The sequence below is a fragment of the Otolemur garnettii genome, unplaced genomic scaffold, assembly GCF_000181295.1.
Source record: "Otolemur garnettii isolate 467f Iridium unplaced genomic scaffold, OtoGar3 scaffold00251, whole genome shotgun sequence".
In the NCBI taxonomy this organism is placed as follows: domain Eukaryota; kingdom Metazoa; phylum Chordata; class Mammalia; order Primates; family Galagidae; genus Otolemur; species Otolemur garnettii.
The window spans coordinates 976597-982596 of record NW_003852646.1 but is presented as its reverse complement, the minus strand read 5'-3'; positions in this window follow the sequence as shown (position 1 = coordinate 982596).

Below are 6000 nucleotides of genomic sequence, written 5' to 3'. Positions count from 1 at the left end.
GCTGCTTCAGCATCTGCCAGGGCTGGTTCTGAGCCCGCCTGGTAGAGAAGAGAGGAAGGCAGGAGAGGCCACCATGGGGTGAGGGTAGCAGCCTGAACCTCGCAAGGGACCTAAGCATTCCAGAGGATGCACACTACCCCATCCAATGCCTCAGTTTCCCCAATTGCCTTAGTTTCCCCAATTGTCAAATGAAGGTGGCAAAGGGATGATGCTGATATCTTGAAGGCCATTCAAGCAAAGGTCCCATTTCTTGAGGGCAGGCTTACTCCAAGCCTCAGAGAGCCCAATTTAGCAGGTAGAAGAAAAACAGAGGCACAAAGAGGCAAAGTGACTTGCCTAAAGTCATATAACTTAGCCTGAGCAAGAGCAAGAGCCATCTATAAAAAAAATAGCTGGGCACTGTGGTGAGTGCCTGTAGTCCCAGCTACTCGAAAGGCTGAGGCAAGAGGATCGCTTGAACCCAAGAGTTTGAAGTTGTTGTGACATATGATGCCATGGCACTCAACCCCAGGGCATCTGAATAAAACTCTGTCTCAAAAATAACTAAATAAATAAATAAAATAGAAAAACAAAGCCATACAGCTTGAGGAGGCAGAGCTAGGATCAGGATTAAAACTATGCTCAGCATGAATCAGGCCCAAACTCTGAGCCACCTCACTCAATTGAATATGCATCTCTTGTACTGGGGCCTTTTAGCCATCCCCCACCCCCAACCCTTGCCAGTGGCCTGTCTCAAATCCCCTGACCCTGCAGGGGGGCCTGGTGGTCAGATCCCTGCCATCCAGTACCCTTCCAGAGGTTTCAGTAAGTTGCTTAAGATGAGACCTCGTCAGGGGCAGGAGTTAGAATGTTCAGGAATGTCTCCAACTTTAAAAGAAAGGCATCTTAATGGGGGAATATCAGTGTCTATGTTAGTCAAGATAGGAATCCAATTGTCCTCCCCAAAAGAAAGGAAATCTTGAGTATTGACAAATCAACTTGGCTCTGGCAAAAGGGGAGGTCTTAGGGGGGTGTCATAAGAAGGTTTTTCACTCCTTAGTTTATTCATTCATTCAGGAGATATACATGTATTTACTGAGTGCTTACTGGGGAAGTAATGGGAGTATAACAATGAATGGAGTGGAGCCGGGCCCCCACTCAGGGAGCTGTCAGCCCTGGCAGAGGGACGGGTAGGAACACTCCTTTGACCCCACCTGCCCTGCCCCAGCACTGGCACCCTTGGCCCTCTAAGAGACAGTAACTCATGGTTTAAGATCAGAGCTTGGCAGCCAGCCTATTTGCATCCTGATACCATTGGTTCCTAGCTGGGTTTCTTCTTGCCTATATGTGAGTCATCTTGCTTATATGAGCCTTAGTTTTTTCATCTGTGAAATGGGGATAAAAAAGACCACATCTCACAGGTTATTACGACAGTTGAATGAGGTAATCTATGTAAAGGGTTGGGCCTGGTTCCTAGCACATACTAAGTGCTCAGCAAATATTAGCTAGACTTATTATCCTCTGGGATTTTGAAATATGCTCCTTCCCACCACATATCATCCTTGTCCTGGGCTAGATCCCAGGACCAGGCAGGGGGGAGATGGGAGGAAGGGTTAATAGACAAGGAGGAGTAGGAGGCATACTCTGGGCAGCAAGAACAGTATATGTAAAGAAGGCCTAGCATGGTGGCTCACACTTGTAATCCTATCACTCTGGGAGATCAAGGCAGGGGGATTGCTTGAGAAGTTCAAGACCAGCCTGAGCAAGACTAAGACCCCATCTATAAAAATAGCCAAGCGTTGTGGCAAATGCCTATAGTCTCAGCTACTTGGGAGGCTGAGGCAAGAGGATTGCTTAAGCCTAAGATTTGTAGGTTGCTGTGAGCTGTGATGTCACAGCACTCTACCCAGGGCAACAAAGTGAGACTCTGTCTCCCTCCCTCAGAAACAAAACAAAACAAAACAAAACAAACAATATATGTAAAGGCTTTGAGGTGGGAGTCTTTAATGGAACTGGGTAGAAGCTTCAGGAGGGGCTGGAACTCTGCCATGCCCTCAACCACCTTAGTAGGTCCCTTCTTGAAGTCTACTGAGGCTCTGAGGTCAATGAAGAATGAATGAAAATAGAAAGGTCCCCAGAAATTGCCTCCAGGGCCTTGCTGCTAGAGAGGAGGCCAAGTGGTCAGAGCACAGCCTATACAGCAAACTGCCCAGGCTGGATTCATGGCTCACTGCCTACTGGCTGTGAAATCTTGTAGTCAGTTTCCCCCTCTGTAAAATGGGGCTAACAATACTCTCTACCACAAAAGGCAAGTATGAGGATTAAATCAGGTAACGTCTGTAAGTGCATAGATCAGTATCTGGCACACAGCCAAGGGTTTATTAAATGAATAAAGAAAAATCTGTGGCAGCCAAGGGGGAATGCCACTCAGATCTCCTCTGGACTGCAGTCACTGAGAGACTCCAACTACAACACCTTCCCAATCTCCCAGTGTCTCTTCCAGGACAGCCCTAGCTGGTGACTGAACACAGAGAGGAACGAGGGCCTGGCCATTCTGTCCAGCACCAGAGTCCTCTACTGGAATCTTTGCACCGGTTTTCCCTGTTGGGTGGCCAAGACTTCCTTGGAGCTGCACCGTGGCAGAGGCTTCTCTTCTTTGGCCCTCCTTTCTTCCACCTCTCCTGCACCTGGTCTGAAGGTGCCCCTCCTTCTTTCACAGACTTCCTGCATTTCCACCTCCATTTTCACATCTGCTTCCCAGAGGACCAAAGTGACACAAGGAGGAATATAGCATTTATCAAATTTCAGAGTATCTACCACACGCCCTTGGGCAAGTCATCTCTGTGAGCTTGGGTGCAGGAGCTGTGACATAGTTCCAGTTTCATCCTCTCTTACCCTCTTTTCTTTGGCTCAGAGGAGGCAGGTCTGCTAACACACACTAGAGAAACGGCAGAGTAAGTGAAGCTTACCGAGAAAGATCTCCATCAGCGCAGAGCGGATGCATTTGTGGCTACTCTCCTCCTTGGAATTCATACAGAATTCCATTATCAGCTCTGGAAAGCAGCTCAGGGACCATCTTGTCCCATTCCCACTTGACAGACAAGAAAGCTGGGGCCCAGAAGGGAGCACAGAGGGAGCAGAGCTGGGGCTGGGATGGAGCTCCTGACTCCCAGGTCAGTGCTCCCCACTGGCACCACAGAGTAAAGTCTGCAAACCATATAATCTCCTCTTTACAGCCATCGAGGGTCACACAGCCCTGAGATTCATACCCAGACTCATAGCTGCCTCTTTCATCATGGGGAGGACACAGGTGAAATCTGAAGGATGCCATGACAGGCTGTGTAGGGTGAGAAGGCCAGGCCTGCAGCTCTCACCAGCTAGACTCATGCCAGCTTGAGGCTTCTGGGGAGGCAGGTATGGGCCACATAGACATGGGATCCTCCCCAGATCCCCCATACAGTGGCTATGTAGCTTGAGCCAATCATTTCTCCCCCATCTGTGGAATGGACCAATAATAAAGTCTTCTTCCATGAGGCCATGGCTTACAGGAGTGAAGATGTGTATATGTATATAACAGTTGTCAACATTCATCAAGTTCCTGCGCGCCAGGTACTGCTCTGAGCACTTTACAGGTGCATCATCATTTAATCATCACTGCAACCTAAGAGACAGATCCCATTTACATTCCCCTTTTACAGATGAGAAAACAGTGGCACAGAGAATCACAGAGCTGGGAAATAGCAGAAAAGGAATCTAAACTGCAAATAGGCTGACTCCTAAAGCCCGGGCAAGGCCAGCTTCTCCAATGTCTAAGCCCTTAGCACTGTGCCAGGCACGGAGAGCTGCTCAGTACTGTGACTGTTGATGTAAGAATTATTGTTGTCACTGGGGAAATTTGCCCCTGGCAATGCTGACTTCCCAAAAGTCATAAGAATAAATAATGGACATCCTGATGTGTTTTACTAAACGCTATCATTTCTTCTATTTCAAAGTAAGTGGATGATCAACAAGTGCCCAAGATAAGTGTTTGTTGCACTGAAATCTTTTATGATCTTTCTGGATAAACTAACCCTGCAGTCCCACCCCCGTCCTTCACTTTTCTGTGTACGTTTATTTTTATTTTAGTTCATAGTGGTGGACATGCTGTGAGAGATTTTTCGATTCTGTATCTTTTCCTCAACATAATTCTATGCATTTTTCCCCTTGAGATTTTGTTTTGTTTTGTTTTGAGACTGAGGCTGACTCTGTCACCCTGGGTAGAGTGCTGTGGTGTCATAGCTCACAGCAACCTCAAACTCCTGGGCTCATGCAATCCTCTTGCCTCAGCCTCCCAAGTAGCAGAGAGCTACTTGGAGCCCACCAAATTGCCCAGCTAGTTTTTCTATTTTTAGTAAAGATGGGGTCTCGCTTTGCCCATGCTGGAGAAAATGAGGAGCAGGTTGTGAAGAAGATATGTGCTTGACAGAATATCCTGTAGCCAGGAGAATTTTTAAAGGCTACAGAATGTTCTGTCAAGCACATGTCTCCTTTACAACCCCCTCCTCACTTTCTCCAGTCTGGGATTTTTATCCTGGTCTCTGATACTACAGCAAACATATTTGGGAATAAAAGTTCTCTCCTTATTTGATGTGACTTGGAGAAATTAATTCCTGGCAATGGACATTCTGAACCCACTAAGCTGGGATTGGGGGAGGTTCATGGGACAGAAGGTCCTTCTTGGTGTCCTAGTGATGAAACTGTGCTGGCCATTGCATATTTCATCCATGCTTCAGGCCTCCTCCCTGGAAGGTATTTTGGAACCAGAGCTTCTGGGCTGAAGGTTACTTCTTATCTGCTAAAGGTGCCCATGCCACCTTGAGACTTAAGACCTGGGATCTTGGGCCAGGTACAGTGGCTCACGCCTGTTATCTTAGCACTCTGGGAGGCTGAGGTGGGTGGATTGCTTGAGCTCATGAGTTCAAGGACAACTTGAGCAAGAGCACGAACCCATCTCTAAAAATAGCCAGGTGCCTGTAATCCTAGCATGCTTGGAGGCCAAGGTAGGTGGATTGCTTGAGCTCATGAGTTCAAGATCCGCCTGAGCAAAAGTGAGACTCTGTCTTTACTAAAAATAGAAAAACTGAGGCAAGAGGATTGCTTGAGCCCAAGAGTTGCAGGTTGCTGTGAGCTATGATGCCATGGCACTCTACCCAGGGTGACAGCTTGAAACTCTGTCTCAAAATTAATTAATTAATTTAATTAAAATACAGCCAGGTATTGTGGTAGGCACTTGTAGTCTGAGCTACTGGGGAGGCTGAGGCCAGAGAATCACCTGAGGCCAAGAGTATGAGATTGCTGTGAGCTGTGATGCCACAGCACTTTACCGAGAGTGATAAAGTAAGACTCTGTCTCAAAAAAACAAAAAAAAAACCCTGGAATCTTATCCTCAACCTGATGCTAGTGGGCTGCAGGACCTTAATGTGTCACTTTTGTGGGGCGTCCTCTGATTAGTTAAGGTATGGTTCACCTCAATGTCCTGCGCAGTGAGAGGACATAATGAGAGAGTCCAATTCCAGCTCCGTCCCTAAGTTCCTTGTTAATCAATTTGGGCTCGGTTTTGCCATCTCATATGCAGGAGGTTGAAGTGGTAGAGCCATCAGATAGGCAGAGATGAGCTCATTATATCCACTTGTCTTATCTACCCCCACCAGTTTAGGCATCCCTAGAGGTCAGAGATCCCAAAACCCAGCCCAAACTCAAAAATAGGGCTACCCCAAACAAATAAACAACTTACTTAATGCAAGCAGTAAAAAGTTGTTCTCCAACCAATAAGCCTACCTAGTTATAGGATGTAGATATAGGCCGAATCTCACTATCTCATTTGTTCATTCATTTACTCAGGATTTACTAAGTGTCCTCTAGGTTCTGGCCTTGCCAATTTCCTGAACTCATCTTCTTCCACAGCTTGTTGTTCCTCAGTTGGCCCAAGCTCATTCCTGCCTCAGTGCCTTTGAAGCCTCAGCTTGGGGCACTCTTTCCTTG